The sequence below is a fragment of the Artemia franciscana genome, chromosome 20 (assembly GCF_032884065.1).
Source record: "Artemia franciscana chromosome 20, ASM3288406v1, whole genome shotgun sequence".
Taxonomy (NCBI): domain Eukaryota; kingdom Metazoa; phylum Arthropoda; class Branchiopoda; order Anostraca; family Artemiidae; genus Artemia; species Artemia franciscana.
This window is the reverse complement of record NC_088882.1, coordinates 26,855,012-26,879,398: the sequence shown is the minus strand read 5'-3', so window position 1 is coordinate 26,879,398 and position 24,387 is coordinate 26,855,012. Positions and strand designations below refer to the sequence as shown.

At 34.6% G+C, this 24,387-nt stretch overlaps 1 long non-coding RNA gene across 1 annotated transcript in view; it reads left to right on the top strand.

The window, feature by feature from the left end:
* Positions 1-23,905, top strand: part of LOC136039775 (uncharacterized) — a 35,996-nt gene extending 12,091 nt beyond the window's left edge. Inside the window, exons 2-3 of the long non-coding RNA XR_010620555.1 lie at positions 4,622-4,751; positions 23,739-23,905. This is a non-coding gene — a long non-coding RNA (uncharacterized LOC136039775). The remainder of the gene's footprint in view (positions 1-4,621; positions 4,752-23,738) is intronic.
* The last annotated feature ends 482 nt before the right edge of the window (positions 23,906-24,387 follow it).

The following is a 24,387-nucleotide window of genomic DNA, read 5'->3' as shown; positions in this document are numbered from 1 at the left end:
AACGCTCCGATTACAGCTGGATCTGGTCTTTTGAGGGGAATTTTTGACTTCAGAACACAAATATGTAAAGCATTCGAAGGGACTGTAGCCAGGAAGTATATATTACAGAAATAAGTTTCTGATTGTTGAATAGAAAATTTTTTGCTCTATTTTTTTGATACCCCGCAACAACGGTGTTAAGTATAGCAATCTAGAATGCAAACCCGAAACAGGTTTTATAATTATTTTGGAATTATAAAAAAAATAATTGTCGGCTTTAAGATTTGATTAGATCAAAATGTTCACCAGATTTTTTCTATTTCTATTGACATAAGAAGCGTCGAAATCACTAATTCAGGAACGTCAGCCAAACTCCATATTTAACATGGGAGGTATAGGAACATTCCTTGAGAGTGTGTCCTGCCTTAAAAACCAATGAGCAGTTAAAGAGTCAAAGAACAGTTAAACAAGATTTTTTTCTTTCTTTTTAACTTCAGTTATTTTCTTTGTACGGTTGGTTACTATTATACTTTTTTTACCCTTAGACACTATCATTTTTACTTTGTATGCTATTGTATACAAAGTTATACTATTGTATACAAACTTTTTATATAGTTTTTCGACCTTAAGTAACTGAATTACATGTTTTATTTTGTTGCTACTTGGAGTAACCGTCTAGTTTGGGTAATTTTCTGAATTAAATTACAAATTACAAAATTAAAGAACTAAATTATTAAGTTACAAGATAATAACAAAATTGTTATTATTGATTAAAATAAATTGATCAAAATAAATTTAAGTTAGGAACAAATAGTGGTAAAAGGAACCAAAATTCTTTTAATTCAAATTTCAATAATAATGCATAGATCCAGCAGATCCAAGTTTTATGGCAATCTCAAATAAGGTAAACCCATTAAATTACAAATTAGGTTCCCGAAGTCAAAGTGCTTAAAACACTTTCCCAGTTTTTGAAGAGATGGCAATTATTCGTGGAAAAGAAGTGAAAGGATAAGAAATAGGCCACAAAATTACACCATTAAATTCAGCATACAAGAGACCACAATTACAGACATTAAAAATCCTTATGTGAAAATATATTAAAACTCTAATTGCTTTTATTTAGAGGGATATATACGGATGTATGTTTTTTTTTCTGCTGGGTGATTGCGCCAAACTAACAGTCCTATAATATTTGGGGAGAGTTTTTTTTTACAGGAAATTAAAAGTTCTAATTTTCTTCTTAAGAGATTAAGAGACAAAATAGATCATAGCAAAAACAATGGCATGTTCTGCCATTTAACAGCGCAAAAAAGACTGTCAGCCAGAAAAGGGGAAACATACAATCTAAATACAATTCTAAGACACTTATTCAAATAAGAATTATCAAAAAGTATTATACTCCTTCCCAGTTTCAGAGATCGTAAAACTGCGTGGTAGCAGTTTCGTTCCTAAACATAAAGCAGTCCAAACGAAGTATACGGTGAATACAGACAAGTATTTCTACGTCCCAATTATAAAGTTTTTTTTAGATATTTTTTTCTATTTGTGGCTCCATAAGATTACGTACAATAGTGCTTTTACCAAGGAACAATTATTAGAAAATAAATTGTCAGGGGGAGCTTTTTACCTTTAAGTAATTTTACAGATAAATGTAGAAAAAGAGGGGATTTCTCCTTAATTCTTTTTCATTTCAGGGAGTATTTTTTTTACTAAGCTTCTAAAATGGATACTGATGAATAACGCATCAGTTCTTATTTCGAAATCATTTTCACATTCAATTATTTTTGCAAAGAAGGGGTATATTCTCTATTAAAACACCCATTTCAATTTTGATATATCAGCCATTCCACCTGAGAATACATTAATGCGTTTTTTTAGACGCATTTTTTTAGACGCATTAATGCGTTTTTTTGCGTTCATTGCGCATTTATGAGAATGCGTTTTTAAAGGGTGTCAAAAGTATTGCTTTATAACTGCTACAGTTGCATTTAAAAAACTGGAGTTAGGGAGGAGTGGAAGATTGCACCCTCTCTATTACTTAAAAAAACTTTGGATCAAACGGTTTGTAGTTGCGAATTACAATTAAAGAGTAATGCTTCCAAAAAGGAACACAAACTAAAAAAAAACGATACAAGTACTACAGTATGTTCATCAATAAAATATTGTGAATATTAACTTAAAAGTCTTTTCCCAAATTTTTTTTTAAAATAACAATAAAAGTTATTATTAGGCTCTTTTTTTTATAAAAGTTAATAAAAGAGCCTAAGATGAGTGGCAAATGATAACAAATAGTAATTCAAGAGTAAAACAAACATAAACTGTCAATTTCAATCCATACAATAAACAATGCAATTAACAGCAATACAATAAACAATCAATTTTTACTTAAAATAAAACAGAAGCTACAGCAAACATGAGTAGGGCAAACAACCTCTATGCCTTGCAAGGACCAGATCGTCATTTGTGCTTTACTGAAAACAATGATCAAAACAGCTTTTATTTATCATAACATTAGCGAAAAAAAAAGAAAGAAAAGCATTAACAAAGATCAAACAGTTCGTGGTAACGAACTGTAGTAAGGAGCGACCCGGCTCAATAGTAACCAAAACCCTAAAAAATGAAATTGTGATATCAATAGCTACATCAAAAGAATGGCATTTTTATGCTGATTTTAAATATATAAGTTTTATCAAGTTTAGTCTTACCCATCAAAAGTTACGAGCCTGAGAAAATTTGCATTATTTAAGAAAATAGGGGGAAACACCCCCTAAAAGTCGTAGAATCTTAACGATTTTTTTTATCTTAACGATTCTTAACGATTACTCCGTATATGAAATGGGTTGTCCCCTCCGCAATCCCTCGCTCTTTGCGCTAAAGTTTGACTCTTTGCCACAATTCTACTTTTTAAAACAATTAAAAACTTTAGCGCAAAGAGCAAGGGATTGCGGAGGGGACAACCCATTTCATATACGGAGTAATTTCTGTTCGTTTTAAGTTTTAACGTCGCTCCTTACTTTCAGCTAAAAAAATTAGTTTTTTTTTTATTTAATTTCTGAACGTTTTTGAATTAATGCATGTTTGGTTTACTAGATAGATCTTACGAAACCTATGCTGACAGTTTAATTATTGCTGGTTTTTGATTCTTAAAAGTCTCAGCAATTTTGAACAATATATGTTAACATTATAATTAGCAAACATTCAAAATATATTTTTCAGTGAAATACTAATGATATTATGGTTTTTGTAAGGCATACAAAACGTTAGGCCTAATCCAATCTACTGTAGTTTCCTATTTGTTTTAAGCTTCGCATAATTTTCTTTTTTTTTTGCAATTTCCGTTTGTTTTGATTTTCCCTTATTTATTGGTAGTGAATTACATTAATTGTGTTTGAAACACTATTTTAATTTATTTCCGCTCGTTTTAGGTTTAAAGTAGCTCTTTACTTTTCTTTGAAGAGAACTTTTTAGTAGAGAAAATTGCTGATTTATATTCTTATTTATTTCAGTCTTTTTTATTTGATAAAAAAAGGAATATGTGTGAAACTTTTTCGGTTTCTTCCTTAAGAATAAAGACTTTGGATTTTTATACACAAAATTTTAGATAAAAATTTTGCAACACATTGTGATAATAGCCGTAACATACAGTTTTGAATGTATGGGTACGTGGAATATTATTTAAATCGATGTATTTAAAATCTGCATAATCTTGAGGGTTTTATCGATTTGAAGCCATACTAACCACTACCATGTAATAATCCTTAACACATACGAATTTTAATCGATCATCCCCCTAAGCATGCCTTCAAAGTTTAAACTTAATGGCCTTAGGGGTTTCTGAGATTACTTAGTGTATCATCTGATCCAAGGCACTGTACCAGTGAATCACAAAAAGGACCTTGATCTCCGTTGTAATATCTTAAGTACAGGACAAAATCTGAACCTTAGAATTTGAGCCTTATTTTTAACATTTTTACTGCACCCGCCATCTTGACTAATAATACTACCTAGGTAATTGAAGCTGTCCTAATGATCAATCTTCTCGTTACCCAACATCCCTCCTTCCCTTAGAATCGGGACCCCTGAGCACTGATCTGGGAGCTCAGGCCCTAATATCACACGATTAAGTTGGAAGAAGTCCACGGAATGATGCTCATTTGCTACAGATCCCCTCTTCAGTAAATCTTGGACAAGGCTCTAGTTTGAATCTTAGGGAGGCAAGGGATCACTTCTTGGTACCAAGGAAGGGGTTGTAAAGATGTTTTGTTAATGCTCTTGTGTCTTCGATGTTTTGTTCATTTCCAAAAATGTCTTTGTTCATTTTTGTATTATTGCAGAAAGCGTCACTGTTTTTTTCGTTGTTATTATTTTGTTGTTTTTTTTTTATTGTTTTTTTTGTTACGAATATTGTCATGGTTTATTCTCTGTCATCATTACGATAACTTCAGTCGATCCTTGGATATTAATTATTGAGTTTCAATTGCATCAATAGCTCTTTTCGACTTGGGGGGATCCAAATCTCTTAATTTTTTTATGAGAGTCAGCTTGCCAGTATATTGAACCACAAAATTCTAGTTTATAAATTATACTGGGGCTTATGAAAATTATATTAAATTAATATATTTTTATTTACTTTTTTTGCTAGATCTCATTGCCAAACTGAAATCATACGAAAGACAATCAAGTTTACCAGAGATGATCTTTTGTTACTTCTGGGTGATCTTTAGTTAATTCCACTAATTGAGGTGATTGCAGTATTTTGAGGCTATTAACATGTGAGTTTTATTTATTTCTTTGTTGTTGTTTTTTTCATTATATTTCATGGTTAAATTAATTTAGCGTTAACTTTTTTTCTGAAAGGCTTCCAGACGTGGAGTCGAAATATTTAGATTTTTATTCTTTCAAGTTTGTTGTTCTTTTTTTTGTTCCACTGTTTTGGTTAAATTATGCTAGTTTTTTTCTCTCTTAAATTCTTTAAACGGAAAATTATTTATGATGATAAAATGGTCATTCATTTGTTAATAGTTGCTATTATATTATTTATTGCCATTGAAAGTGCTATGTGGCTTTTTCTACTAATAGTTTCGTATGAAGTGTAATTAAAACAAGTCTTGCATCGAACGATTGAATTCACATTGCCCACAAATTTCAAAAAGCTATGACTGAATAATCTTGATTTGGGAAAATGCTTAAGAAAAAAAGAGCTTAGCGTGAATATGTACTATGCATTTTAAAGATGTCTTTATTAAAGCTATAAATGTCAATGGTTGATAAGAAATTGAAGTCAGGACTATCTCGTTTTTATTTACTGTCACGAAACATTTCAGAATTTTAGTCGTTCAAGCTTATATTTTCAAGTTTAGAGATTTAAGGATAAGCCTGCATTTTGGTGGATCTATAATATTGTTATTGAGAAAACTTTTGATACAGAGTCGAAGCACGTTGATAGTTATTATATAGGTTCTGAGATGGTAGAATTCCCATATCATTTTCGAGACAACAGTTTTCAAGGGAGCTAATTTTTTTTAATAAAATATTTTCATAAGAAATTGGACTAAAATTGAAAAAGCTAGGGGTTAATTCCACTTTATATTAAAAAATTCTATTTTTCAGGGGGGAAAGATCGAAGAAGGCGGTAGCTAATCTCATGTAAATATAGTATTAATAGTGGAGTAAAAGTACGGTTTTACCTAGGGGAAATTGGAACAGATTTTTTTCTACATCAAAATGCTCAGAAAAATGAGCTTAATTACACAAAAGAAATTCGCCTGAATCTCCCCTGCTCAAGTGCCCAAATTTGCCCTTGAAGGGGGAAAATTAGGAAGGAATCTGTTTTAGTGTTTATAAATGTTTTGGAGTCTAATCAGTGGTCCAAATCCAAATACGACGTCAGAAATCCAGTTGTCCATACCCCAGTATCAATTTTCACCTTTATGAAATTGGGGGGGGGAGGTAAATTACGCAGATCATTATTTGACGGACTCCTGCAGCTAAAGAATCATTGTATATATATTGCCAAATATGAGGCCAATGAGCAGTTTATTTGACTATTTCCCTGATTTCCACTTCTAAGGGCCTGTAATATGAGGGGTCACTAACTATAACTTCTTGAAAACCAGTTCTTTAATCGAGATCAAAACTTCATATCATAAAAAGGGACATTTAGAACTAAGATAAATTAATCAAAGAAATATTTTGATTTTAAAACACAAACTAAACTAATTCCTCTCTCTACACATCTTCGTTATCGTCCTCATGCAGTCTTGCTGCAGCATTAGCACATAATGCCCCTTTAAACTCCCCGCATGCAAAGCTGCAGGGTGAACCGTTCGGACCGCAGCTCTATCTGAGAGACTCACACCCACTGGTGCGTTGGCACCACAATATCTTCAGCATGTTTTTTGGTTCTGGTGAAGCATCTGTCATAGTGGGAAGATGCATATTCTGTGACGAAGAGTGGCACCAATCCCACTCTTCAGGCTCTAGCGAATTGGACGTGTCTTGCCACTTCAATATTTGCAAATAGGACCTGTAAAAATGGTACTTGTGGCAGCCAAAGTTGGCGGAAGCCACTCTGGCTGAAATAGATACTTGAACTTGCAACCCATATAGTAAGTGCCTGCACCCGGACTTCCCTCAGGATCTTCTCATTACTTTTCCCTTTGTTTATGCAGAGCAAAGCTCTCTTTCCAGCTGTGGCGATCTCCTGAAAAATACCATCTTTAAGTGACAAAGAAACCACTGCTAGTTTCCCTGTGCCGTAAAATCTGGATGTTGTATTGCAGCCAGACATTGCGTGGTAAACAAGTAGATTTTCTGCTGCTTCGGTTCCTAGTTTATTATTAATCTTTTTTATATCATACACTCGTCGGTTATTTTCATGCATGTCTTTTTGCATAAGGATACCACATGCATCAAGTTTGGCATAGTACAGCAGAAGGACTAATAGGTTGGTATTATTCCAAATCAAAGTAGTCGACAAAATCTCAGCACAACTGACTACAGTTTGTGCAACTATTACATCGTCATCATCCTGAGCATGTAGAACTTTACATCCTGAGTTCACTGGCTTCCCACTGAGTAGATCAATGAAGCTTTGTTTATTTCTGGGACTTCTCAAAAATTTCTCCGTACTTTTGACGATCTTTATGTTAGGAAAGAACTCAATCGTTGGACACGATAAACCTCTGGTTCTCTTCATCTGTGTGCAAGTTTTTGCCGTTGGTGTATCAGTGTAAGAGTCAAAACCAGTACTGTTTGGCCGAAATATCTTTTAATATGATCTACATATGTACTAGGCAGCTACCGTCCAAAACTCTCTGGGAGGTTGGCAATGTCACTGGACCACCGAGCCCCTAAATTTTCATAAATACATTTGTTAGAGATGGTTTGTCAGCTGTCCTCATCACCCCCAATGAACTAAAGAACGATGATGGAAAATTACAGATCTCGACGGTAGAACCTTGTTCAGGTTAGAGCGACTGGTGCTAGCCACTGCGGCTAGACGTTGGAAGAATAGATCTGGTTCGAGCATTTATCTTTCGCCATCTGTCACCACAGATGACTTCTCACCAATAGTTACAGCTTTACTCTTTCTTCTGAGAACATATTTGTCAATTTCTTTCGTTTCCATGTCCATCAGAATATTTTTTTCCCACAGATTTGGCATCTTCTACGTTTATGAATGATAAATCGTGGAAACCACTAATCACGTTCAACAGCTCTGAATCCTGCCTGAAAGGTTTCAGGGCTCAATGTATCGAAATATTTTTTCTATGTTCACCACATCTCTAGCCCCCCTTGAAGATATCGCTTCTGCGTGATTTTCAATAGTCAACTCAGCAAGGTCAGTCAGGTTCTGCAAAAATTCGTTAACTAGAGCCAAAGTAGGCATAGCATATGTCGAAATCGTCTGCTACTGTTCAGTCACCCCTCTACCTCTCGTAAGACTGCCACTCATTTTCACATTTCTTATTAGCGTCTGTTTGATTTTCAAGCCAGTAGAAAGTGTCGCCCAGTAGTTGTTAGTTCTCTGGATGAACAGGAATTCCTGTAACATTCTGTACTGCTCTGGTTTGACTTTCCTCAACTGAAAAAACAGTCAAGTAGACTTCGTGCAAAGATTATGGTCGGAAGCAGCAAAGTAAAGAAGCATTTCTAACAAATACTGTAGATAAAGCTCAAAATTGCCACTTCGTTCAGCTCTTAAGTTTTTTCTTAAGATTCCAATTAGGTCCCATACTAAATAAAGAAGCATTTCCAACAAATACTGTAGATAAAGCTCAAAATTGCCACTTCGTTCAGCTCTTAAGTTCTTTCTTAAGATTCCAAGTAGGTCCAGATACTAAAACCAAAGACGGGCAGTTCTGGGCTCGGATAATCGTTCTTTCACACCATGAGCCTTTTCATGAATATAAGTCTGCTGCCTCCGACACCTGCGCTTCGTCGATGGTATATCCTTCAAGGAGTAGCTCGCACACCTGTTTCACCTTTTCAATGGGTTTTGGTAGCACGTCATTGCCACTCTTCTATTCAGTTCTGATGATAAAAAGTTACCATAAATATCTACTTCCAACAAACCATGGCCTCGCACAGCACGAGAGACAGCTTTACCTTGTAACATAATTAGCCCAGCATTAGGCTTGTATACTTGACTTATGATTTTAAACGTGTAAATCAGCCATGCTCATAGGAAACTCATTCTCGTGTTAAATCCATTTAGGACAACAATAGCATTTTTTAAGCACGTAGGCTCTGCATCGACGATACATTTTGCCTTCCAGTAAAGCGTTTGTCAAATGTAATAACTAGAGTTTATCCATCTTGACTAAGGCGCTTGTTAGCTTTATTCTTTTGAATTTTTTTCGAAAGTAAATAAAACGGCAAACCTTTTATATAGCCTTGAACCCAGTCATGAAAGTACTATGGTAGATTACACCACTGATTAGATCAGCTAAGGAATAGCACTAAGAAATGGAAACCGCAAACTGGAAGGGGGGATTCTAGAATACTAGATTGAAATTAAACTGTTCAAGACTCATATTCTAAGACGTCATTCCTAGCTTGATAGGAAATGGTGAATCGACCAAAAATAAATAAAATAAATAGTTCATATATGTCAATCTTCACAACCGTTTAGGTTAGATGAAGTACTTGACTACGTAAAATCAAGAATTTAACTTCATTTTTTAATTCGCCACCAGTTATTTCATAGGAAACAATAAAAAATACAACAATCTCTTAATTTTGAGCTTCAACACCCCCCCCGTCTCCTTAGGGTGAAAACGGGCCTAAAGGTACGGAAAACGAAAACCTGAATTCAGACTTGACAAACTGACAGACCAAAACTCAGATGTGTATACTGCACATACCTCAAGTTTTTGGATCAATACCCGCACTACGAGAGAAACACATTTGTTCCAAGACCTCAGAATACGGTGTACCCAGTTGTCGTGGACCGTCTACTAAAACAAGTGCAGAAAAAAAGACGTTAGAAACATTGTTTGAGTTTCAGCCTCTACACCTGACCTACGAGTGCGAATGAAGAAGTTATTACTTAATCTTGTTCTTTGATGCTGAGTGCTCTTGTTTTTTCCTTTTCTTCTTTTCTTTCAATCTGCTTTTCTCTTTTTTGTATGAGCAGGCAAAAATAAAATTATTACTAAATAAATAAATAAAAAAAATACATTGTGCCAACATTTTTCTTTACTTAGGTAGCGCCTATGATGGACTTTTTCATTAACATTTTTTTTTTAAATCATTTTGTGTTTTTTTCAATTATGACTCCATCATTTTCCATTTTTCTATATAATTTGTGGGAGGGGAAGGGATCTTTTTCGCGGGAGGCATTTTCTGGTGGTGGGGGAATAATACAAAATGTTTTTATAACTAAAAAGTGATTTTGCTTTCACCTCTTTCTACTGAAAAGTTATATGGCTGTCCGGTCCAAATTTTAAAATAAGTTTTAGTTAGAATATTTACAATGCTAATATTTGAAACTGGTAGTCGCTCCTAAGGTACGTTCCACAAATAAAATGTGTAGCTTAAACTCGTGAATTGGAAAAGCCGAACAAGCAGAAATATCTCACACTGATATCCGTGGGAAAGTTTTTTTTTTGGCTTAAACACTAAAATTCAAACCGAAAATTAAATTTTTTATAAAAATTATAAATTTTTATAAAAATTACTTTACAAAACAAAAACTTTATGACTTTATTTTGTATTTATTGTTTTTATCCACCAAGGAAGCCAGAATCTTCCTGTTTAAACTAAATTTCAGCGAGACAAGCTTCCCGTAACTTGAACGAATATTCTTGGTAATTTTCTCGATTATTAGTAAACGGGAACTTCTGGTATCATGACCGTACGTTATTCTCAAGTATTTCATGGAATTTCCAGGGAAATTTTTCATTTGTTCATCCGTCACACATGTAGGTCAAAATGCTTACTTTGATAGGAAACGACTATTTAAACTCAGAAACATTTATAAACACGAATATCGATTCCCCCCCCCTCATTTTCTCCCTTCAGGGGAAAATTTTGGACACTTATGCAAGAGGAAGTCAAGTGTATCTTTTGTGTAATCAAACTGATTTTTCTGAACATTTTGGTATAGAAAAAAAAAAATCTGTTGCAATTTCACCGAGGTTTGCCCATTTTTCCCGTATTTCTCTCTTTTTTTTTTTTTTGTGTGTGTGTTTGTGTTTGTGCTGTTGCATTGATGATTTCTCTTTTCATGATATATATATATATATATATATATATATATATATATATATATATATATATATATATATATATATATAAATATATATATATATATATATATATATATATATATATATATATATATATATATATATGGAACTCTGTGATTGGTGCCCTCTTTAAGAGTTGGAAATGGTCAGAGGACAACCTCCCCCCTCTAACGCTTTTTTTTCGATCGAAATTGTGGGATGACCTTTTTGTTCAAAATAGTCTAAAGGTCAAATAACCATGCCTCCAGGGTGGAAATAGCCCTCACAGGCTCAAGGGCAAGGACTGTAAGTCCTAAAAGTTGTCTATTAGTGACACACAGGGTTTTTTATTGGAATTTAAAAGCTTTTTCTACAAAACAAGTTTTTCAAAGAAAAGCAAAGAGCTCCATTAAACCAAGAATGAGCAGACAATAATTTCTCAAGCGTAAAACTACCCCAAATCGCCATCAATAAAAAAATAAAACCCAAAAAGAATAGAAACTAGAGTAAATAACCGAGTCAAACTCAAAAAGAGCGAAAATTATAATGAGTAGGGTTGACCACACTCATGCCTTCTCAAGACCAGAACATAATTTGGAATTTACTGAAATCAAAATCCATAAAAAGTATTTTCACATTTTTGAGTTTAATAAACAAAAACTTATTCAGACTTTCAGGAATAAATAGCTGTATATGTATAATAAACTAGCAACCAAATGATGTTTTATTAGGATATTTTAATGCCCAGGTCGATAAAAATACGGATAGATGGTCTTCTAGCCTAGTCTAAATTTGGTGTAAGAAGAGAAAACACGAATGGCTACAGACTGCCGCAATTTTGTAGATATATCAATGTAGTTATAACCTATACAATACTTGGCCACAAAATGGCACATAAGTTAACACGGTATCCACATGACAGCTACCTTTATTGATTATTTTATTAAATAAGAAAACAAATATTTTTACCTGCAAGAAAGGATCAACTTAAAAATTATATAAAGAACTGAATTGTTCTATATATGAAGGGTTTCCCTCTCCTTATTGCCCTGCTCTTTACACTAAAGTTGTTCCTATTCTTATTAAGCATCTCGTGTGTTTCATTATTCGTTATTAGAAAACTGGGACAAACCGTCAAACTATAGCGTAAAGAGGAAGGTATTGAGGAGGGGACAACCCTTCATATACGAAATAATTTCTGTTTGTTTTTTGGTTTTAGTGTCGCTTACATGCAGTTAAAAAAACGTGTTATTTTATTTAATTTCTGGTCGCTTTTCCTATAATGTAGGTAAATCAGACTCACCCTCCATAAAACAAACCACCCCTCACGGGTAACATCTCTGTGGAATTTTAATCTAACATAAAGTGCACCCGCCCTCGCCAAATCCCCTAAAGATAGTTTCATCCTCTCTGGAAATCCCCTCTCTTCGTAAAATTTCTTGCGGACGATCCAGCCTGAAAAATTCTCCTTAGCACACTTTCGTTTGAAAAAAAATTTAATTCCTAATCGGTTTTTTGATCACTTCGGAAATACCCTATTCCCCCGCCGGTGCAGAATTTACCCTGGAAAACTCACCTCACCCAGGAATTTGTCTCCTCAGAGAGATTATCCCTGTAGAAACCTACCCCAACCACCAAATAAACCCCCTCCCCCTGAAATATGTCTGTGTACTTCCAATTCCCAAATCCTACACGTAAACAATGGAAAATTTTATAGCTTACAGGCCTCTTACCACGGACTATGAGGGGTAATTTTACCCCTAAAGAAATAGTTGTTTGATCTTTCAAATAAACCGAACAAAATGGCTATCTCAAAATTTTTATTTAATAATTTCGGGGGAAGATGGGAGCGGGAGGGGGCCAGTTGCATTCCAATCTTTTTGGTCACTTAAAAAGGGCACTAGAACTTTTAATTTTAAGTACTTGTCAGCAGACTTAGTCTCGGTCTTCAGCCTATGACTGTTACTACTGTTACTACTCAAGGATATATCCAAGAGGGTTTAGGGGGGTTTGAGCCCCTTCCCCTCTCAAAATGTTTGTTTGACCCGTAAAAACGTAACAAAAAGGAACATAAACAAATTTTTGGTGTGTTTTTAAAAGTTCTTTTGTAACTCTTCCCCCGAAAAAATCTTTAATTAGCCATCGCCCCCACTCCTGAAAAAATCCTATAGTACCTCCCCCCGAAAACAAACCCTTGATACGACCCTATTACTACTGCTAATACGACATTAATACTGCTGCTACTTCTCCTATTATCACCACAACTACTGTGATATAAACACTATTAAGGCTCAGTCTACGAAAGGAATGATTTGAGAGAATATTGAAGGCAAGTTTGAACTAAAACAAAAGACAGTAAGGGTATTCAGATTGTTCAAAGGATGTATCTTAAGAATTGATTTGGGCATTAAGTTGGAACTTTCAGAGAATGGTTAAAGAGGAAGATCAATTCACCAAAATATAATATGTACAAGCTACTTCTAATACTACTACCGCTGTCATATTTACTACTACTATTACCTCAACTACTACTTCTATAACAACTACTCGTAAGGCTAACCAGGATAGGCCAAAGGGGGAGGGGGGAGAGAAAGCACCCTGGAGTCTGGGGGGTCAAATTTTTTGAAAAATTTTCAAAATTTAAGTGGAAAATGACATTTTTTAGGCCATTTTAACTCTTTATTGACCGGAGTTTAAAGACAAAAAAATATGTTTGTCTCAAGAATATTGACTAACAAATAAAATGATTTTGAAGCCTTTAGAATTTTCTGCATTATCATTTCAAATTTGACCCTTTGAACAGAAGAATTTAAACGTTTAAAGCTGTTACACTTATTTCTAGCATGAAAATACTTTTAGTACCGATATTACTATTTTTTCAAATGATTAAGTTTTTAAACTAAACCTGTTGGTACATTTTAGTTATTCTACCTTATAATAACTTTCTACAATGCATTAATGCATTACTTATTATATCTAACTGTAAAAAGTTTAAAGCAGTAGTATTCTGTAAGAAATATATTGTTCAAAATAAAAAAATAAGTTCACTATTTCAAAGGAGAGTGATAATTTAAAAAAAAAGTATTCAAAATAAACTTTAATTTTACAAATTCTTTATTAGTACAATGCTATGAATAAGTTATTCAATTTGAAAAACACAGCCGTCTTAGTTTTGATGACTAAAATGACCTAAGTCTGTATCTATATCGATTTCCCTCCCCTTACCAGTATGAGCCAGTGTAATCCCGTTCAATCGGTATTCTGTCATGGTTAACCTGAGATAAGATTTTATTCTTCTCCGTGAAGAAAAGATCCGATCGGTCGAGGCAGTTGTGACCGGTAACGTAGCGAACATCTACAATAAAAATGCTACATTCGGAAAGAAATCTCTATTGCACTTTCACAAAGTAATTTCACGGCATTGTGGAAGATTCTTGGGGATTGCTGATTTCCAATGTTCCGCCAAAGTCCAATCTCTGCGGATAACTCTAATGATAAAGCAAAAATGCCCTCATAGTAGATATTGGCAGCTTCCAATACGTCTTCAACTGTGTGATTAGAAAAGTTAGACGGAATTAGTCCCTCCAGATATGAAACCTCACTTACGAAACTAAATCTGGTTTTCAACTCAGAACTAAGGTGATCCAGAAATGGAATGTGTATTGCCACCTTGTAATACTGTTCTGCATCTTTACCTTCTAACTGGACATTAGCTCTCTGAGTCTTTCGGCAGCATGTTTCTGCATGTTTATGGGTAACATTAAGCTTAGTGAAATAATTTGAATCTCCTTGTTAAAAATTGGCTCAGTTTATTCAGAAAGGCCAGCATCTAATTTTTTTCTCAATGCACTAGCTGTTCATTCCATAATTCACTTTCACTCAAATTTTCCAGTGGGTACCAGCAATTTTTCACTTTGGCTTATTGTTTAAAAAGTAGATTTTACGCAAAGTCTGCTACCACGAATTGTTTAAGAAATAATATCAACTGAAAGCTTATAAAGTTTTATAATCGTAGACTGCAGTATGGAAATGTGTTGACCTTTTCAAAATTGAATGGTTTGCTTTGTTCTTATTTACTTGTTTTGTATAATTTTTTGTTAATTAGTTTATGTTTTTGTTCCTCCATTTTTAGTTTTTCAAACAGTTCGTGGTAACGAACTGTAAGGAGTAACCCGGCTCAATAGTAACCAAAACTAAAAAAAAAAAAACATTTTGGTATCAATAGTTACATCAAAAGAACCAAAAGAGTCCAATATATCTTTGAAGTGATAGATGATCTACATTTTTATAAATTGATATTAATTATTGATATTCCTAGCGCTCAAAATCCCCTTTTCTTATACTGGGGAATCGGGAATTCCATTACTCTTTTTTAACTGTAGGGTCAAATATCATTAATAAGCCCTTTCAGGATTTTAATTGGACTTGCGTGAGTACAGAGGGAATATCAAACAGTTCGTGGTAACGAACTGTAGTAAGGAGTGACCCGGCTCAATTATAACCGAAACTCTAAAAAACGAAATTTTGATACCAATAGTTGCATCAAAAGAATTGTATTTTAATGCTGATTTTAAATATATAAGTTTGATCATGATTTGTTTTACCCATCAAAAGTTACGAGCCTGAGAAAGTTTGCCTTATTTTAGATAATAGGGGGAAACACCCCCTAAGAGTCATAAAATCTTAACAAAAATCACACTATCAGATTCAGCGTCTTAGAGAACCCTAGTGTGGAAGTGTCAAGCTCCTATCTACACAAATGTGGAATTTTATATTCCAGAATACAGGTCACGGATGCGTGTTTATTTGTGTTTTTTCTTCTTCTTCTTATTTTTCCCAGGGGCTATTGTATCGACCCAGTGGTCCTAGAATGTTGCAAGAGGGCTCATTCTAACAGAAATTAGAAGTTCTAGTGCCCTTTTTAAGTGACCGAAAATTGGAAGGTACCTAGGCCCCCCTCCCACGCATAATTTTCTCAGTCACCGGATCGAAATTTTGAGATAGCCATTCTTTTCAACTTAGTTGAAAATATAATAAGTATGTCTTTGGAAACGACTTAATTCCCCACGGTCCTTGGGGGAGGGGCTACAAGTTACAAAATTTAACCATTGTTTACAAACAGTAACGGTTATTATGAAGTGTATTGACGTTTTCAGGGGGACTTTTTCGTGTTAGGGTGGGATTGGGTCGGGGGGGCTACGTGGGAAGATCTTTCCATAGACGAATTTATCATGAGGGAAGAGAATATCCATGAAGGGGGCGCAGGATTTTCTAGCATTATTAAAAAAAACAATGAGAAAATAAACAAAACAAATTTTTTCACCTGGAAGTAATGAGTAGCATTAAAACTTAAAAAGAACATAAAATATTACGCACATAAGGGGGTTCGTCTCCTCCACAATACCTTGCTCTTTAGGCTAAAGTATTTTTAGCAATTTCATCTCTTTATTCTACGGCCTTTGTGATTCAGGGGTCATTCTTTAAGATTTGGGGTAAAATTCAAGATTTAGTGTAAAGAGCAAGGTATTGACGAGAGGGCAAACCCCCTCATATACGTAACAGAAATACACAAATATAGAAGTTCGTTACGTAGGTTAATTCGTAAGGTACGTATGTTTATTACTAACAAAAACGTTCGCACAAAAAATTAAAAAACATAGTTGCATTTTTAAGTAGCCAAAAATCGGACGGCAGCTAGGCCTCCTCCCTCGCCCCTTTATTATCAAAATCATCCGATCAAAACTATGAGAAAGCCATTTAGCAAAAAAAATTAATATGCAAATTTCGTTTTAATCATTCATTTGCGGTGAGCCAAAATCAAAACATGCATTAATTCAAAAACGTTCAGAAATTAAATAAAAAAAAAAGTTTTTTTAACCGCAAGTAAGGAGCGACATTAAAACCAAAAACGAACAGAAATTACTCCGTATATAAAATATGTTTTCCCCTCCACGACGCCTCGCTCTTTACGCTAAAGTTTTTTTTTATTGTTTTAAAAAGTAAAGTTGTGACAGAGTCAAACTTTAGCGCAAAGGAGTGAGGCATTGTGGAGCGGACAACATATTTTATATACGGAGTAATTCCTTCTAAATACTCTCCTTCTTTACGCTAAAGTTCCTCTAACGCTAAAGTATTCTCTTTAGGCTAAAGTTTGACTCTTTCTCTCAGCTCTACTTTTTATGGCACTTGGTATTAACCAAGTGACATATAGCAATCGCAAATTCTGTCGGTCTGTCGGTCCCGGTTTTGCTACTTTAGGCACTTCCAGGTAAGCTAGACGATGAAATTTGGCAGGCGTATCAGGGACCGGACCAGATTAAATTAGAAATAGTCGTTTTTGCGATTTGACCATCTGGGGCGGGGGGTCGGTTAATTCGGAAAAAATAGAAAAAATTAAGTATTTTTAACTTACGAACGGGTGATGAGATCTTAATGAAGTTTGATGTTTGGAAGGATATCATGTCTCAGAGCTCTTATTTTAAATCCCGGCCAGATCCGGTGACATTGGGGGGAGTTGAGGGGGGAACCTAAAATCTTGGAAAACGCTTAGAATGGAGGGATCGGGATGAAACTTAGTGGGAAAAATAAGCACAAGTCCTAGAAACATGATTGACATAACCGGAACAGATCCGTTCTCTTTGGGGTAATTAGGGGGGGGGGTTAATTCTAAAAAATTAGAAAAAAAGGCGGTATTTTTAATTACGAACGGGTGATTGGATCTCAATGAAACTTGATATTTAGAAGGATTTTGTTTCTCAGAGCTCTTACTTTAGATCCCGACCGGATTTGGTGGCATTGGGGGGGGGAGCTGGGAGGGGGAAACCCAAAACTTGGAAAACACTTAGAGTGAAGGGATCAGGATGAAACTTGGCGGGGAAAATAAGCACAAGTCCTAGATACATGATTGACATAACTGGAACGGATCCGCTCTCTTTGGGGTAGTTAGGAGGGGGGGGGGGTAATTCTGAAAAATTAGAAAAAATGAGGTATTTTTAACTTACGAACGGGTGATCGAATCTTAATGAAATTTGATATTTAGAAGGATATCGTGTCTCAGAGGTCTTATTTCAAATTCCGACCGGATCTGGTGACATTGGGGGGAGTTGGGGGGGGGAAACCTAAAACTTGGAAAACACTTAGAGTGGAGGGATCGGGATGAAACTTGGTGGGAAAAATAAGCCCAAGTCCTAGATACATGATTCATATAACCGGAACGGATCCGCTCTCCTTGGAGTAGTTGAGGGGTGGGTTAATTCTGAAAAATTAGAAAAAATGAGGTATTTTTAACTTATGAACGGGTGATCGGATCTCAATGAAATTTGATATTTAGAAGGATATCGTGTCTCAAATCTCTTATTTTAAATCCCGACCGTATCTGGTGACATTGGGGGGAGTTTGAGGTGGGGGAACCTAAAATCATGGGAAACGCTTAGATTGGAGGGATTGGGATGAAACTTGGTGGGAAAAATAAGCAAAAGTCTTAGATACGTGATTTACATAATTGGAACAGATCGCTCCTCTGGGGGGGGGGGGGGTAATTCTGAAAAATTAGAAAAAATGACTTATTTTTAACTTACGAAGGAGTGATCGGATCTTCGTGAAACTTCATATTTAGAAGGAACTCGTAACTCAGATCTCTTATTTTAAATCTCAACCGGATCCAGCGTAATTGGGGGGAGAGGGCAGTTTGGGGGACCAGAAATCTTAGAAAATACTTAAAGCGGTGAGATCAGGATGAAACTGGATGGGAAGAATAAAAACTTGTCTAAAATACGTGACTGACATAACTGGACTGGATCTTCCTCTTTTGTGGAGTTGAGTGGGGGGGGAATTTTTAAAATTGAGGTATTTGTAACTTACGAAAGGCTTACCAGATCTTAATAAAATTTGATATTTAGAAGGATCTTGTGCTTTAAAGCTTTAATTTTAAATTCCGACCAGATCCTGTGACATTGGGGGGAGTTGGAGGGGGAAATTGGAAAACGGGAAAATTGGGGTATTTTTATCTTACGAATAGGGGATCGGATCTCAATGAAATTTGATATTTATAAGGGATTCATTTCTCAGAGCTCTTATTTCAAATCCTGGCCAGATCTTTGACATTGGGGGGAGTTGGAGAGGGAATTCTTGGAAAACACTTTGAGTAGAGGAATCGGGATGAAGCTTGGTGGATAGAATAAGCAAATGTCCTTACGTGATACGTGATTGACGGAACCGTACTGGATTCGCTCTCTTTGGGGGAGTTGGGGGGAGGGGTTCAGTGATTTGGCGAGTTTGGTGCTTCTGGACGTGCTAGGACGATGAAAATTTGTAGGCGTTTCAGTGAGCTGCACAAATTGACTTGATAAAGTCGTTTTCCCAGATTCGACCATCTGGGGGCTAAAGGGAGAGGAAAAATTTGAAAAAAATTGGGTATTTATAACCTACGAGTGGGTGATCGGATCTTAATAAATTTTGATATTTAGAAGGACATCGTGACTCAGAGCTCTTATTTTAAATCCTGCCCGGCATTAAGCCTCTTATTTTCCTTTTAAATCAATCTACTGATTCATAGCATTTTGTTAGAGCTCATACCATATGATCTCTTGGCTCTTAGCTCTTCTTGCCTCGTCACAAGTGCCATATGAGCTCTTAGCTCTTGTTAAAGCAGTGAAAAGCTTTAGCGTAAAGAGCGGGACGTTGAGGGAGAAACAGCCCCTTTCATACACGGAGCAATTTCTGTTCGTTTTAAGTTTTAATGTCGCTCCTTACTCGCAGTTAATAAAACTTGTCTTTTTTATTTAATAACCTTAAGATTCGACATTAGAGCCTAGAGTCTAAAACTGAACAATATAGAAGATGGGTGAAATAATGGGAGGAAAATGGTTTAGGAATTAGCAGATGGTGTCCTATGGAAGAAAATTAGAAACGCGAAAAGGAATGTTAGCGAAAATACTTTAATTCTAGTAGAGAAGCGATGGGACTTGTGTAAGAAGTAATTGAATGACATTTTATGTGAAAAAACAGGAACATAAGAAAAGTAGAAAAAGTATTAAAGTATGAATTAAGGACGTGTGGATCGGAAGCAATGGATAAAATCACTGAAGATCTGTAAAATGTAGAAACAAAATTACTAATATATTTGTTCGATTTTACTATTTTGGTTTCCCTGTAATTTATTCACTAAGTCAAATATGTGTCAAGGTTTGTTCCTTACTAGGTTTCAGCTATCTCTACAGCCATGATACCAATGAAGGTTAAATAATCCTCACTTACAATTAACTATACTGATCCTTAATATAATTAACACTATAGGCTAAAGTTGTTCTTTAATACAAATATCCTGTAAAATAAGCCATTAAACCGCTCTAATATGTTCCAGTGCCCAACTAGCTGAAGAGCGAAAAAAAAATGGAAAGAAAAATCAAATATGCTGTCGATGCGAAGTATTGTAGCTACTTCCACTTATTTAGTTTTTCAAGCCAATGGATTTTCCTTGTTGTTCTAGCCAAGTTACCATAAGTTTACCTTATAGAGGTTTCGAACTAAGCGGTTTTAATAGGATGTTTTGTGTTTTGATCTGACTCTATTTTTAAGAGTTATAACTCTTATTTCTTAGCATGGGACGTGATCGTCTCTTACTAGGTTTCTAGCTACCACTGCAACCCAGGATCTCTATCACAAAATCACAAACAGGAAAAAGACTACGTCTTTTTTTATTTGGAATAGTTACAGACGAACCTCAGAGAATCAGGCAACTAACTAAGTCCAATATGTGTGATGGTTTGTTCTTTACTAGATTTCAGCTATATCTACAGCCATGATAGTAATGAAACTTTAATAATCCCCATTTATAATTAACTATACTGATCCTTTTATATGAAACAGTCCTTTTTAAAAAAAAATGCAGTTTTTATTGGAAAAATTAATTATATTAAAAAAAAAATTTTTAGTTACAAAAGGCACTATAAGTGGCAATTTCCTTTAAGTGAGCCATTAAACAGCTCTCTATGATGTTCTAGTGACACGCTATCTGAGGAAAAAAGAAAAGAAAAAAGATGCCATTTACGCAGAATATCGTGGTTTCTGCCACTTTTCTTGATTTTCGCCTATATATTTCCCTTGTTGTTTAAGCCAAGCTACTGGTAAAAAAAATTGACTGTAATAGTGCTAAAATAGCATTTTTGCTGAAACTGGCAACCTTGAGTACCTGCTACAGTGCTAAACATAATGAAATAGTGCCAAAATAACACTTTTGTACAACAAGTGGTAACCCCGCTCATGAGTAGCCGATTTACTTTAGATTGTTTTACCGGAAATTTTGAATCTCTTTGGGTTTTGACATAAATTGTCGAATATTCTTTGAGAAAACTCAAAAATCCTGCATCTTTACAAAAGAGAAAGAAATACAATCCTTCGTGGGTAAGGCGGGGAACAGATGACCATAGAAGTAATATTTACTTCTACAATATGCCCGTGGGTCCCATCCTTCTAAATACTCTCACAATACAGAAAATGTTTTTATAGCAAATTATGGTGCTATGGAAAATCGACACCTTATCTGTAAAAAATATCGTGACACAAAAGCTTTTCTTATGTTTTACTTGCTAGATTTTATCACAAAAATCATAAAAGGAAATGTTTATCACAAAATGTTATTAAAAGGCAGAGTTATTTGCCTCTGTACTGGACAGCCAACTTATAAGATATCAGTTTCCTTCAAAGAATAGGTGGAATATTTTCCAAAAATACATCCTTATTTTATCCATTTTTTAGTATCACAACTAGAAAGGACATGGTGATCCTTTAAATTATTTATTAAGTATTTCCTTCGTTTATGTATCTTAATTTGGCTTTCAATCACAAAATAACAGTAGAAATTACTTGTCTATTGTACTATTAAGTTTAAATTGTCCCCGTAATATCTGGGAAGATACCACGAAACACTCATTAAAATAACACTCGAGCTTTCTTTTCATGGTGGAATCCTGATATAAAACATATTATGAGAGACAATAATAGCCGTTAGGTACGTTAATTATGTGCTTTATATATCTCTAAAATATCCCACAAGAAATAGCAAACTATGATATGCTTCTTTCGGACCCTCCTAAATTATTCAGTTGTCATAATTAATATCTACTATTTTAATACTATGTACATGATGTTAGACAAAAGCATTTTCTGGACGTATTTTTCCTTTTTCTTTGTTGATGATCTTCATGGGAAAGAAAGAAATAAAAATAAAACTATAAAGGGCTAAATTTATTGATATATTATCAGGGTGTGAAAGGGTAAGCACGATATTAAGGCTTTTTATTGGTGTCTTAGTACATGAAAAAAGTTTCAACGAATTCCCATCTAAAATTCAAAAATGAACAAAAATTCATCTTTTTTTGCAAAAGAGTTTGCAGGTTGAAATTCACATACTAATAATTTAGAAAGAAAACTAGAAAACTAGAAAAACTTTGTTACTAGAAAAACTAGAAAAACTAGAAAGCAGAAAACTAGAATAGTCTTATACCCTTACTATAAAAACTTCAATAGTTTCTCGTACCAGAAACCTACATCTTAAAGCGCATAAAGATATAAGCTTTGTTGGCAACCTCCAACTTGAACTTTTCAAACATTTCAGGGTGCATCTTTACTTAAGCTCAGGCAGTAATGGGTTCTAACCTCACTACAAAGCGCATTTAAAATAATTGTAGGAAATTATCATACCTCAATCTTAGAAAGAAGATATCCGTACAAAAACCCTTGTTTAAAACCTTTAAAACTCATCAAGAGTCCTTGAGAAACAATCCAAATAGCCTTAGTCATCGTGGTGAATAGAGCAACTGTAAAGCACTACGTGGAGCAGTTTTGAAGATGCCTTAAGTTAGGGGTTTGATGGTTATTATTTTAGCGACATTTTTTTGCGTATTCTGATTATCACAAATGGTGTTTACGATACTGCCATCTATACTGAATACAAAACATTAAGTCTTCAAAGAGAGTGTGATGTAAAATCACTGGAAAATCTACCATTCTGCGGAAAAAATTTATTTTACGGTTTTATTTGGGTATGGAGGTAAACTGAGCTTAAATATTAAATAAAGAGGGTTTAATAATTCCATTTTAAAAGAGCAACTTTTTTTCTTAGATCCTTTTTTGCTCAAGTATCCATCATTTTTCCTGCGTTACTAAAAATGGCTCTATGAAACTTTTAGTGTGCAAGGTAATTGAACCAAGTCCCCGCCTTGAAATGTGAAAGATATTTTTTTTAATATTCTTAAGATATGAAAACTTCTTCATTTGTGATGGTAATAACTGGCACCGTAGCAAAAATGTTTAACTGAGCATTGTTATTAGGGAAGAAGCTACTGTTAAAAATATTTAGGGCGTTTGCTGAATTTTTTGGTGTTGAATTATGTTGACTAGATTGCAGATTACTTGTATATGAACCTAACGTAAGGGGGCGTGCATTCTACTACCTCTTCTACTACTATTACTATTACCCCTACTTCTGCCACAACTACTACTACAACTAAAAATAATAATAACAAAGCGACGACTACTAATACTCCCAATATTGCTTCTAATACTACTACTACTACTGCTATTACTATTACTACTTCTAATGGTAAGGGTATATGGGTGGTAGTTTCAGGGGATGTTTAGGAGGATGTTGAACAACATAAAATGAATTATGTGCATGCAGGCTGTCAAAAGGGCGTACTATAAATCTATCAGGAACGGCATGGGACAGTGTTTTCCAAACTGGGAGGCGTGTGCCATTTGGGAGGTGAAAAAAGCACACGTCCAACTAATACAATACTTAGCAAACAATGTGAGTCAGAAATATATTTTCCCAGTAGGGATTGTATTGTTTATACACCATACAGTCCTGGATAGACAATAAAACATGATCACGTATGTGCACACCAAAACGTAACTCATGTAACTCTCCAAAAATCCAGACAATACCGACTTCAGTTTAACTCAGTAGCGTTATGTTGTGTTTCTCGTTTTATTTTTACGTACCTATTTACTCACTGATATTTTTAGACAAACTGATAAGTTCTTGACTGGTTATACGAGATAATTTTCTAATAACAAAGAATTTGATGTTGGCACAAGCAGAAGGAATCAGGAAGAAAGAACTCCGAAGACCAGAAAATACGATTTATCTTGTCTATCGTTTGGATTTACAAGTGCTAATTCTGATAATCCAGAATAACTATTGTTTTTGTTTTGTTCAAAACTTTTGAATACTGATAGTATGAGACCCGGAAAATTAAAACATAACATCGAAACTTCCCAATACGTTGGCAAGTCTGGATAATATTTTCAAAGAGAAATTTCAAATTAAGCTGACACTTTTAAGGTGTAGGGAGGCGGCTCCGATAGCGGTCAGAACGGCTTCAACCGTATAGAAGACCCAAGACTCTATAGAGTTTAAATGTCTTCGTTAATAATATTTCCCCTGCCCATTCATTCTCTTCTCGGTTGCACGACTATTATGAAAAATCTGTAATTTTTTTTCTCTAATGCATAAATAGCTAACCCAAATCTTGATAGTTAAGGCCAGAAATAAAAAACAAATATTCCTTTTGTTAACTAATTACAAAACTATTTCAATTAAAAACGAACAAAAATTAATTTGGAGAAAAACTTTCCACAAAAGAAGTAATCAAAGAGTAATTACAGAGTAATT